At 51.0% G+C, this 12373-nt stretch overlaps 1 non-coding gene across 1 annotated transcript; it reads right to left on the reverse strand.

The window, feature by feature from the left end:
* Positions 1–8978: 8978 nt before the first annotated feature.
* On the reverse strand, positions 8979–9097 carry LOC120366924 (5S ribosomal RNA). The gene has a single exon (XR_005581448.1). It is a non-coding gene; the product is annotated as a 5S ribosomal RNA (ribosomal RNA).
* Between the last annotated feature and the right edge of the window lie 3276 nt (positions 9098–12373).

The following is a 12373-nucleotide window of genomic DNA, read 5'->3' on the forward strand; positions in this document are numbered from 1 at the left end:
GTTTGGATTACAGGCGTGAGCCACCACGCCTGGCCAAACTTTAGGGTGTTTTTTTTTTTGTTTTTGTTTTTGTTTTTTTTAAATCTTGCCCAGTTTCCTCTTGTGAGTGGCTCTCTCTAAAAATGTAGTTCTGGTTGGGCAGGTGGCTCACGCCTGTGATCCCAGCACTTTGGGAGGCCGAGGTGGGCGGACCACCTGAGGTCAGGAGTTCAAGACCAGCCTGACCAAGATGGTGAAACCCCATCTCTACTAAAAATACAAAAATTACCTGGGCATGGTGGTGGGTGCCTATAATGCCAGCTACTTGGGAGGCTAAGGCAGGAGAATCACTTGAACCTGGGAGGTGGAGGTTGCAGTGAGCCAAGATCGAGCCACTGCACTCCAGCCTGGGCGACAAGAGTGAAACTTCATCTCAAAAAAAGAAAAGACATGGGCAGCATGCATCACCCACGTCCCCCCATCTCTCAGGATGGGCACACCAGCCGCTGCAAGACGGGTGGCTGAGAGAGAGTGTTCTTTTGGCTTCAGTTATCACACGTACACTTGACCTCCTGAGCCAGGCTAACGGCTCGCTTAGCCACATCCAGTGCCTGCTGTCTCCCCACTGTCCTGGAGTTGGGGCGTGGCAGTGGACTCTTGGTTTGGGAGCCCCTTCTTTGCTCCCCGACTATTCCCTCTGGTTCTCCATAGAGTGACTGAAAAGACTCTCCTGGTCTTTTTTTTTTTTTTTTTTTTGTGAGACGGAGTTTCGCTCTTGTTACCCAGGCTGGAGTGCAATGGCGCGACCTCAGCTCACCGCAATCTCTGCCCCCTGGGTTCAGGCAATTCTCCTGCCTCAGCCTCCCGAGTAGCTGGGATTACAGGCACGCGCCACCATGCCCAGCTAATTTTTTGTATTTTTAGTAGAGACGGGGTTTCACCATGTTGACCAGGATGGTCTCGATCTCTTGACCTTGTGATCCGCCCGCCTCGGCCTCCCAAAGTGCTGGGATTACAAGCTTGAGCCACCGCGCCCGGCTCTCCTGGTCTTGAAAGGAGCCCAAGCCCCATCCCATCTGACAGGTCCCTCTCTCCCATGCTGGCAGCAGAGGGAAGTGCTAGGGTATGGCTAGCGGAGGGAAGTGCTTGGCTCCAAGGATGTCCCCAGCCAATTGGTGTCCCTGTTACCACGTGGGGCTCACAGCTCCCTTCCTTCCTTCCACCTTCCCTGATCCCTGCACTAGGTTGGATGGTGATGCCTTTGCGGTACAGGAAGGAAGGTGGACAGGGTGGGGAGGAAGGCTTGGTCCCCTAACCCTCTCTTCACAGGAGTCCCAGCCCACCTTGTTCTCAGCCTGGCTTCAGAGGACCTACTGCAATGATGGAGACACCTTTGATCCCGGTGAGGTCTAGGTGAGGCCCAGGTTTCCTGTGGCAGCCACCTAAGGCAGGCTAGGGCACTCACCCAACCCTATCTGCTTCTACTCTAGGCCTCAGTTTCCCTTTTCCTGAGATAGGACACTACCAGCAGGGAGCTAGCCTCACCCACTCCCATCCCTCCTGCTCTTCCCAGTGCTACCGTCGATCACTTTTCTGCCTGAGCTCTGTCTCCTGTCAGGTCAGTGGGGCCGTTAGAGTCTCACAGTAGCTTAAACCCTCTTGTGAACGGTGCGAGCAAGGAATCTAGGCTGTGTGCTTCTTATGAGAATCTAACGCCTGATGATGTCACCATCTCCCATCACCCCCAGATGGAACCATCTAGATGAATGGAAATAAGCTCAGGGCTCCCACCGTTTCTACATGATAGTGAGTTGTATAATTATTTCATTAACTATGACAACACTGTAATAATAGAATTAAAGTACACAAGAAATGTAATGCACTTGAATCATCCTGAAACCTGCCCCCCCCCCACCACCCATCACCCGTCCATGGAAATATATGTCTTCCCCAAACAAAATATGTCTTCTGCAAAACGGACTAGCGCCGGAAAGGCTGGGACTGCTGCTGTGGAGTCTGCAAATGTCTTTGCCGATGCATTAAGTTAGGGGCGTTGAGATGGAGAGCTTATCCTGGATTACCCAGGGGAATCTAAATGCAATCACCAGTGCCCCGCAAGAGAGCGGCAGAGGGAGATTTGAGAAGACAGAAGGGGAGAAGGCGTGGGAAGCTGTGAAGGTGGAGCGAGACTGGAGTGCAGCAGCCACAAGCCAAGGAATGCCGGCAGCCAGCAGCTGGAAGAGGCAAGGAGGGGATTCTCCCAGAGAGCCTCAAGGGAGCATGACCCTCTGACATTTGCATTTCAGTCCTATGATACTCAGGAGAGAAAATATTTAAGAGAATATATTTATGTTGCTCTAAGACACCAAGTTTGGGGTACTTTGTAATTTTTATTCTTTCTTTCTTTCTTTTTTTTGAGACAGGGTCTCCCTCTGTTGCCCAGATGGCGAGTGCAGTGGTGAGATCTCAGCTCATTGCAACCTCTGCCTCCCGGGTTCAAGCAATTCTCCTGCCTCAGCCTCCGAGTAGCTGGGACTACAGGTGCGTGCCTCCATGCTCAGTTAGTTTTTTGTTATTATTATTATTAATAGAGACAGGGTTTCACCATATTGGCCAGAATGGTCTTGATCTCCTCCTTGTGATCCGTCTACCTCAGCCTCCCAAAGTGCTGGGATTACAGGCATGAACCACCGCACCCAGCCAGGGGGATAGTTTGTTATATCAGCCACAGTACTAGAACACACAGGTGCATACATATACATAAAAATTCATTGAGCTGGGCATGGTCACTCACACCTGTAATCCCAGCACTTTGGGAGGCCGAGGTGGGCGGATAACCTGAGGTCAGGAGTTCAAGACCAGCCTGGCCAACACGGTGAAACCCCATCTCTACTAAAAATGCAAAAATTAGCTGGGTGTGGTGGCAGGTGCCTGTAACCCAGGTTCTCAGGAGGCTGAGGCAGGAGAATCGTTTGAAACTGGGAGGTGGAGGTTGAACTGAGCCGAGATTGTGCCATTAAAAAAAACAACAACAAAAAAACCCAGCTTATTAGGATGGGTTTAGTGTCCAGAGGCCCAAATCCCTGCAACACTGGTATTGGTGTAGGCTTCTTTCTCTGACCACAACCAGGTCATCAAAACTGGAGGCGTGGCCGGGCATGGTGGCTCAAGCCTGTAATCCCAGCACTTTGGGAGGCTGAGGTGGGTGGATCACGAGGTCAAGAGATCGAGACCATCCTGGTCAACATGGTGAAACCCTGTCTCTACTAAAAATACAAAAAATTAGCTGGGCATGGTTGTGCGTGCCTGTAATCCCAGCTACTCAGGAGGCTGAGGCAGGAGAATAGCCTGAACCCAGGAGGCGGAGGTTGTGGTGAGCCGAGATTGCGCCATTGCACTCCAGCCTGAGTAACAAGAGTGAAACTCCGTCTCAAAAAAACAAAACAAAACAAAACAAAACTGGGGGAGTCAGGGCCATTGGAACAGAGGGACACAGTTCCCTAGAACCCTAATCTCCTGTCCACCTGCAGCTCTTAGGAGTCCATGTACTTTTCCAGCTGGACCCTGTGAAGAGCGTTAAGTCCTCAGGAGAGGCCCTGTTTGTTTTTTATTGTTTTGATTTTTTATTTTTATTTATTTATTTATTTATTTTGAGAAGTAGTCTCATTCTGTCGCCCAGGCTGGAGTGCAGTGGCACGATCTCGGCTCACTGCAACCTTTGCCTCCCGGGTTCAAGCAATTCTCCTGCTTCAGCCTCCCGAGTAGCTGGGACTACAGGTGCCCGACACTACACCCAGCTAATTTTTTTTGTGTTTTTAGTAAAGACGGGATTTCACCATGTTGATCAGGCTGGTTTCAAACTCCTGACCTCGTGATCCACCTGCCTCAGACCCCCCAAGTGCAGGGATGATAGGTGTGAGCCCCCACGCCCTGCCAGGAAAGGCCGTCTTAGATCTTGTTTCCCTCAGAATCTTACAGGAATGAAGACAAAGTGTGCTGAGGGCTCTGCACCGTGTTGGAGCTGCCATGAGTGTGGGTAATTTTTTTTTTTTTTTGAGAGTCTTGCTCTGTTGCCCAGGCTGGAGTGCAGTGGTGTGATCTCGGCTCACTGCAACCTCCGCCTCCTGGGAGGTTCAAGTGATTCTTCTGCCTCAGCCTTTTCAGTAGCTGGGATTACAGGTGACCGCCACCTTGCCTAATTTTTGTATTTTTAGTAGAGATGGCGTTTGACCACATTGGCCAGGTTGGTCTCGAACTCCTGACCTTAGGTGATCCGCCCGCCTCAGTCTCCCAAAGTGCTGGGATTACAGGCGTGAGCCACTGCACCCAGCTGAGTGTGGGTAATTTTGCTCATTTATCCATTCCTTGGAACAAGGGTTCATTTTTGCTGTTAGCCAGTGCCTTGGCATTGGCCCCCTTAACTAAGAAAGCAAGTTGAGGAGCAGAGGTGGGAACGGTGAGTGACAGGGCAGCCCTGCCAGTATCTTGGGACAAGGCTCTGGAAGCCTCAGCTTGGTGAGAGGTGCCTCCCGGCTGAGCTCTGCACTCTGCTGTGTTTCTGCAGTTTCCTTGTTTTTTGTTTTTGTTCTTGTTTTTTCTTTTGTTTGTTTGTCTCCCTCTGTCACCCAGGCTGGAGTGCAGTCTGGGCCTTGGCTCACTGCAACCTCTGCCTCCTGGGTTCAAGTGATGGTCCTGCCTTAGCAGGGATGAGAGGTGTCTGTCACCATGTCCAGCTATTTTTTTTTTTTTTTGTATTTGTAGTAGAGACAGAGTTTCACCATGTTAGCCAGGCTGGTCACGAACCCTGGACCTCAGGTAATCTGCCTGCCTCGGCCTCCCAAAGTCCTGGGATTACATGCGTGAGCTGCCGTGCCCAGCTGTTCCTGCAGTTTTCTTACTGGTCAGACCGGCTTTGCCTCTTCCTGAGGCTTTGCCTCAGGTCTTCAGAGATTAACTCATCAGAGGGCTCAGAGTGAGATTATACACCAATTGCCCAGGCTTCATTGGCTTTTCTTCCTTCCCTGCCTCAGTTTCCCCACTGCCTCACTTCTATTTCCTTGGATCATCTCCCAAATCAACTGCCCACAACGAAGTCCCTGTTTCAGGGTGCAGTTTGGGGAAACCCACACTAAGTCTAATTCTCAGACGCTGGGGAGGCCCTGCTTCTGTGTCCACTCCTGAACCCAGGGCCTGGGGTCAGTTCCCCTCTGCCCTATCCACATGAACTAGGGTTTCAAGGCTCCAAGGTCCCCATTGACTCCAGGTTTCGCCCTACACAGATGTCCCAAGGGTCCTCCAAATATAACATCTCTTGGCCGGGCACGGTGGCTCATGTCTGTAATCCCAGCTCTTTAGGAGGTCGAGGCAGGTAGATCATCTGAGGTCAGGAGTTTGAGACCAGCCTGGCCAACATGATAAAATCCATCTCTGGCCGGGTGCGGTGGCTCACGCCTTAATCCCAGTATTTTGGGAGGCCGAGGCGGGTGAATTACGAAGTCAAGAGATCAAGACCATCCTGGCCAACATGGTGAAACCCCCGTCTCTACTAAAACACAAAAAAATTAGCTGGGCATGGTGGCACACAGCTGTAGTCCCAGCTACTCAGGAGGCTGAGGCAGAATTGCTTGAACCCAGGAGGCGGAGGTTGCGGTGAGCCGAGATCGCGCCATTGCACTCCAGCCTGGGTAACAAGAGTGAAACTCCGTCTCAAAAAAAAACACAAAAAACCTGTCTCTACTAAAAATACAAAAAAATTAGCCCTGTGTGGTACCGTGTGCCTGTAGTTCCAGCTACTTGGGAGGCTGAAGCAGGAGAATCACTTGAACTTGGGAAGCGGAGGTTGCAGTCAACCAAGATTGTGCCATTGCACTCCAGCCTGGGTGGCAAGAGCTAAACAATGTCTCAAAAAAAAAATTTATATATATATATATATAAAACATCGGCTGGGTGTGGTGGCTCACACCTGTAATCCAAGCACTTTGGAGGCCAAGGCGGGTGGATCACCTAAGGTCAGGAGTTCAAGACCAGCCTGACCAACATGGTGGAACCCCCGTCTTAATATACATATATATATAACATCTCTTGAACCTAACTCACTGTTTTTCCCTTTAAGCAGGTTTCTCTCCCAGACATCCTTCTTCTGCCCTCACTCACGCCCAGGGACACCCACATGAGCCACATGCTCCTTCTCATTTCACTCAGGCTGTTCCTCCCTCTTACCTTCCCCAGGAAGGTGGGGACACTCTGGGCCTCCTAGTTTCTCGGTGAGGGCAGGGAGGGCTCTGCTCCTCCCCCAGTCCCAAGGGGCTGTCAGGACAGGGTCAGCCCAGTAGAGGCAGCTCCTCTGGGCTTGGGGAGTTGGAACAGGGGAGCTCACAGACCCCGCTCTGCAGTCCATACACAGGCTCACACAGTGGCATAGACACACCATGTGTATGTGCCCATCAGCTCATACATGAGCGCCTGCATGCATGTACAGGCATGCATGATCACTCACATGTACACACATTTCTAGCTGCACACAGATCCCCTGGCAGGACATCGCCCAGCCCAGCGATGAGTGCAGTGAGCTGTGCAGGGAGACTGGGGGAGAGAAAAGAGAGGGGAGGAGGGGGAGGGAGTCCAGGGGACAAGGTGGGCGGACAGGTTGGGTTGCACTTGGGGACCCAGGAGGTACACTAGCTTCCGTTCCCTTCCTGGGAACTCAGTGTCTCGCTGGGGCTCTGCCCATAAGCAGAGGCATTTGGGGTCAAGAAGATACATGCCATTCTTCTTGAGTGACAGGGTCAGCTGGGTGTCAGTGGACACTGGCGTAATGTAGACGTGGGTCCACCTGCTCGGGCCAGACCAGGCCTCGGCCTCCTACAGCCTCTGTGCAGTGACTGTGCTTGCAGGCAGCCGGGGGGTGGAGGGCCCTTCCTTGGTCTCCCATGTCCCTTCCTGAACCACTGGCTCTGCCTCCTGTGCTCCGTGCCCAGCCCCTGGACTGACTCCTGCTGACAGCCTGCCCTGGCCTTGGCCCCGTCCTTGACCATGATTCCCACCCACCTGAGAATTAGCTTGTATCCCACTAACCTTCACCAGGCCCAGACCACGTCCCAGGAGCTGGTATCTGGGTTTGTCTAGGACCACTGGTGGGACCCAGGCTGGAAGAAGTTCTCATGCTTATGGGGACAGAGTTAGGGAACAGACTCAGAAGAGCTGAGGCAGAGAGAAGCCATTTATAAATAATAGCTCAGCACACACGGTTCGCAGAATTGGAATATGAGGTTTTGTTTTGGTTTTTTGAGATGGAGTTTCACTCTTGTTGCCCAGGCTGGAGTGTAATGGCACAATCTTGGCTCACTGCAATCTCTGCCCACCATGTTCAAGCGATTCTCCTGCCTCAGCCTCCCTAGTAGCTGGGATTATAGGCGCCCACCACCCTACCCAGCTAATTTTTTGTATTTTTAGTAGAGATGGGGTTTCACCATGTTGGCCAGGCTGGTCTCGGACTTCAGACCTCAGGTGATCCACCTGTCTTGGCCTCCTGAAGTGCTGGGATTACAGGTATGAGCCACCATGTCCGGCTGTTTTTGGTTTTTGTTTTGAGACAGAGTTTTGCTCTTTCGCCCAGGCTGGAGTGCAGTGACACAATCTTGGCTCACCGAAACCTCCGCCTCCCAGGTTCAAGCAATTCTCCTACCTTAGCCTCCAGAGTAGCTGGGATTACAGGCACCCACTGGGCTATTTTTTAGTAGAGACAGGGTTTCGTCATGTTGGCCAGGCTGGTCCGGAACTCCTGATCTCAGGTGATCTGCTCACCTTGGCCTCTCAAAGTGTTGGGATTATAGGAATGAGTCACTGTGTCCAGCCATTTTTTTTGTTTTGTTTTTTTGAGACACAGTCTCTCTCTGTTGCTCAGGATGAAGTGCAGTGGTGCCCTCCTGAGTAGCTGAGACCACACACATGTGCCACCATGCCTGTCTAATTTTTTAATTTTTAATTTTTTCTTTTTGAGACGGAGTCTCTCTGTCACTAAGGCTGGAGTGCAGTGGTGTGCTCTCTGCTCACTGCAACCTCTGCCTCCCAGGTTCAAGCAATTCTTTTGCCTCAGCTTCCTAAGTAGCTGGGACTAAAGGCACAAGCGACCGTGCCTGGCTAATTTTTGTATTTTTTTTTTTTTTGAGACAGAGTTTCGCTCTTGTTACCCAGGCTGGAGTGCAATGGCATGATCTCAGCTCACCACAACCTCCGCCTCCTGAGTTCAGGCAATTCTCCTGCCTCAGCCTCCTGAGTAGCTGGGATTACAGGCATGTGCCACCATGCCCAGCTATTTTTTTGTATTTTTGGTAGAGACGGGGTTTCACCATGTTGACCAGGATGGTCTCGATCTGTTGACCTCATGGTCCACCCGCCTCGGCCTCCCAAAGTGCTGGGATTGCAGGTGTGAGCCACTGTGCCTGGCTGAATTTTTAATTTTTAGAGACAGGGATCTCACTGTGTTGCCCAGACTGGTCTTGAACTCCTGGTTTCAAGTGATGTTCCTGCCTCCACCTCCCAAAGTGATGGGATTACAGGAGTGAGCCATCATGCCTGTTTGGGTGTTTTCAGGCATTACATTTTAAAAATCCCCACTTAAAAGTTCATATTCTGGTTCAATCTCAAAAATAACCCCTATGTTGGTCACTGTTACTCACGGCTATTATCTCAACACTTTTTTTTTTTTTTTTTGAGATGGAGTTTCACTCTTGTTGCCCAGGCTGGAGTGCATTGGCGCGATCTCAGCTCAATGCAACCTCTGCCTCCTGGGTTCAGGCAATTCTCCTGCCTCAGCCTCCTGAGTAGCTGGGATTACAGGCACGCGCCACCATGCCCAGCTAATTTTTTGCATTTTTAGTAGAGACGGGTTTCACCATGTTGACCAGGATGGTCTTGATCTCTTGACTTTGTGATCCACCCGCCTTGGCCTCCCAAAGTGCTGGGATTACAGGCTTGAGCCACCGCGCCTGGCTGCCGAAAGCCTACGGCACCTGGTATTCCCAGGCGGTCTCCCATCCAAGTACTAACCAGGCCCGACCCTGCTTTGCTTCCGAGATCTGATGAGATCAGGCGCATTCAGGGTGGTATGGCGGTAGACATCTCAACACTTTTGAAGCCCTAGTGGGTGGATCGCTTGAGGCTGGGGGTTTTAGACTATCCTGGGCAACATAGCAAGATTTCCTCTCTACAAAACAATTTAAAAAAGAATTTAGCTGGGCGTGGTGGCACATACCTGTATTTTCAGCTACTTGGGAGGCTGAGGCAGGAGGATCGCTTGAGCCTATGAGTTTGAGGCTGCAGTGAGCTATGATTGCACCACTGCGCTCTGGATTAGGTGATAGATTGAGATCCTGCCTCTATTAAAAAAAAAAAAAGTTAAAGCTGGGCGCAGTGGCTCACACCGGTAATCCCAGCACTTTGGGAGGCTGAGGTGGGCAGCTCACCTGAGGTCAGGAGTTTGAGACCAGCCTGGCCAACATGGTGAAACCCTGTCTCTACTAAAAATACAAAAATTAGCTGGGCTTGGTGGCGCATGCCTGTAATCCCAGCGAATCGGGAGGCTGAGGCAGGAGAATCACTTGAACCTGGGAGGTGGAGGTTGCAGAGAGACGAGATTGCAGAATTTTCTTTTCTTTTCTTTTCTTTTTTTTTTTTTGAGACAGAGTCTTTTTTTTTTTTTTTTTTTTTTTTTTTTGAGACGGAGTTTCGCTCTTGTTACCCAGGCTGGAGTGCAATGGTGCGATCTCGGCTCACCACAACTTCCGCCTCCTGGGTTCAGGCAATTCTCCTGCCTCAGCCTCCTGAGTAGCTGGGATTACAGGCACGCGCCACCATGCCCAGCTAATTTTTTGTATTTTTAGTAGAGACGGGGTTTCACCATGTTGACCAGGATGGTCTCGATCTCTTGACCTCATGATCCACCCGCCTCGGCCTCCCAAAGTGCTGGGATTACAGGCTTGAACCACCGAGCCCGGCCGAGACAGAGTCTTGCTCTGTCACCAGGTGCCAGGCTGGAGTGCAGTGGTGCAATCTCGGCTCACTACAATGCCGCCTCCCGGGTTCAAGCAATTCTCCTGCTTGAACCTCATGAGTAGCTGGGACTATAGGCGCATACCACCACGCCCAGCAAATTTTTGCATTTTTTAAAGTAGACACGGGGTTTCACCATGTTGGCCAGGATGATCTTGATCTTCTGACCTTGTGATCCACCTGCCTCGGCCTCCCAAAGTGCGGGGATTACAGGTGTGAGCCACCACGCCCGGCCGAGATTGCAGAATTACACTCCAACCTGGATGACAAGAGGGAAACTCTGTCTCAAAAAAAGAAAAAAAAAAATTAAAAAATTAAAAAACAGCCGGGCACAGTGGCTCACGCCTGTAATCCTAGCATTTTGGGAGGCCGAGGTGGGTGGATCACCTGAGGTCAGGAGTTCAAGACCAGCCTGGTCATCATGGTGAAACCCCATCTTAAAAAATAAATAAAAAGAAAAAAGAAAAAATAAATAAATAGCAAAACAAGGCTGTGTGCGGTGGCTCAGGCCTGTAATCCCAGTACTTTTGGAGGCTGAGGAGGGCAGATCACAAGGTCAGGATTTCGAGACCAGCCTGGCCAATACAGTGAAATCCCATTTCTAGTAAAAATACAAAACTTAGCCGGGCATGGTGGTGCTCACCTAAGTAGTAGTCCCAGCTATGCGGGGGGAATCACTTGAACCCGGGAGGCGGAGGTTGCAGTGAGCAGAGAGCACACCCCTGCACTCCAGCCTGGCCACAGTGAGACACTGTCTCAAAAACAAAACAAAACAAAACAGAACAACGAAGCTCCACATTGGTTGTCTCCTACAACTTCCGGGACAAGTTCTGTTTCAGCTTCAGTTACCTCAACTCTGAGCAGCTGGAGCTCTGTTTTCCTACCTGAAAGGCAGAGAACGCCAAGCCCAGCTGGAGGAGGAGGAGGAGGAGAGGCAGGAAGTGTCTGACCCCACTGCGAAGGCACAGCACCCAGAGCAATTCCCATTCTCTGTCCGGCAGATGTCTCTGGGAAAGAGCAGGTAGGGTTGGGGTGGAGGGCGCTCCTCCAGCTTTGAGAACTGACTGGGTGCATGTCTTCTCAATACTGTGCGTTTCATGATGCTGACGGTTCGGCTGTGATAGGAGCATTTACACTCTAGAAATTGGCAAACGCTGTAAGACCCCGGTTCCCTCAGCGGGTCGTTGACATTTACCTGTGCTCCACTGGAACACAACCACCTTGTTTCCCAGACCGCTGCGGAAGCTCTCAGCCTGTGCGTGCGCTCCAGGGGCTGGACAGAGCTGTTACAGGCAGGAAGAATGCAGGGCAGGCCGTGGGTTAGGGAAGGAGGTGAAGTGGGAATGGACAACAGACATCGCCAGACCTGTGGGTGGGCTGGGTTAAGCGGAACGGGGGCCTGCTCACTTGACCCTGATGCATCTCTGCACCTGGGTGAGACTGTTCCGTTTGCCTGGAAACGCTTTATTTATTTTATTTTATTTTTTGAGACAGAGTCTTGCTCTGTTGCCCAGGCTGGAGTGCAGTGGTGTGATCTCGGCTCACTGCAGCCTCCGACTCCCAGGTTTAAGCGATTCTCCTGCCTCGGCCTCCTGAGTAGCTGGGATTACAGGCGCCTACCACCACGCCTGGCTAATTTTTGTATTTTTAGTAGAGATGAGGATTTCATCATATTGGCCAGGCTGGTCTCGAACTCTTGACCTAAAATGGTCCGCCTGTCTCAGCCTCCCAAAGTGCTGGGATTACAGGTGTGAGCCACTGTGCCGGCTGAAACCCTTTGTCTCCTCTGCCTAATCACAACCTGACCTTCAAGGTCCAGCTGGAATTCTCTCCTCTCTGGGAGACCCAGCAGGCAGTAGAGATGCTGTTTGCAGCCAGACAGGGTCCAACCCTACTACTTACTAGTTGTGTGACTTTGGGTGACTTACCTGCACCGATCCTGGGTCTCCTTCTCTATAACATGACGGTAATGATGTTTATGTGAACGCAGAATGAGCACTCAGCCAGGCCACCTATGGGAACAGTTCATGGGGCTGGCACGGAGCTAACACTGACAAATGGCCACCCCTCTCCCTCCGCCTGCACATTGCAGGCACCACTGGTTAGCCTGAGCCATGGTAATTGCAAATGCACCAACTTGGCCAGATTGACTGTCAGATTGGATTTTTAAAAAAATCTAGATTCATGCTGTTTATAAAAGACTCGCATAAAACAAGGATACGGAAGGTTGAATGTCAGTGGCTAGGAAATACTCACCAAGAGAAGCTAGTGTATCTATATCCATATCAAACTAAATAGCATTTATGACAAAAATAGTTTCGAGGAAAAACAAGAGAGTTTACAG

The sequence above is a fragment of the Saimiri boliviensis genome, chromosome 17 (assembly GCF_048565385.1).
Source record: "Saimiri boliviensis isolate mSaiBol1 chromosome 17, mSaiBol1.pri, whole genome shotgun sequence".
Taxonomy (NCBI): Eukaryota; Metazoa; Chordata; class Mammalia; order Primates; family Cebidae; genus Saimiri; species Saimiri boliviensis.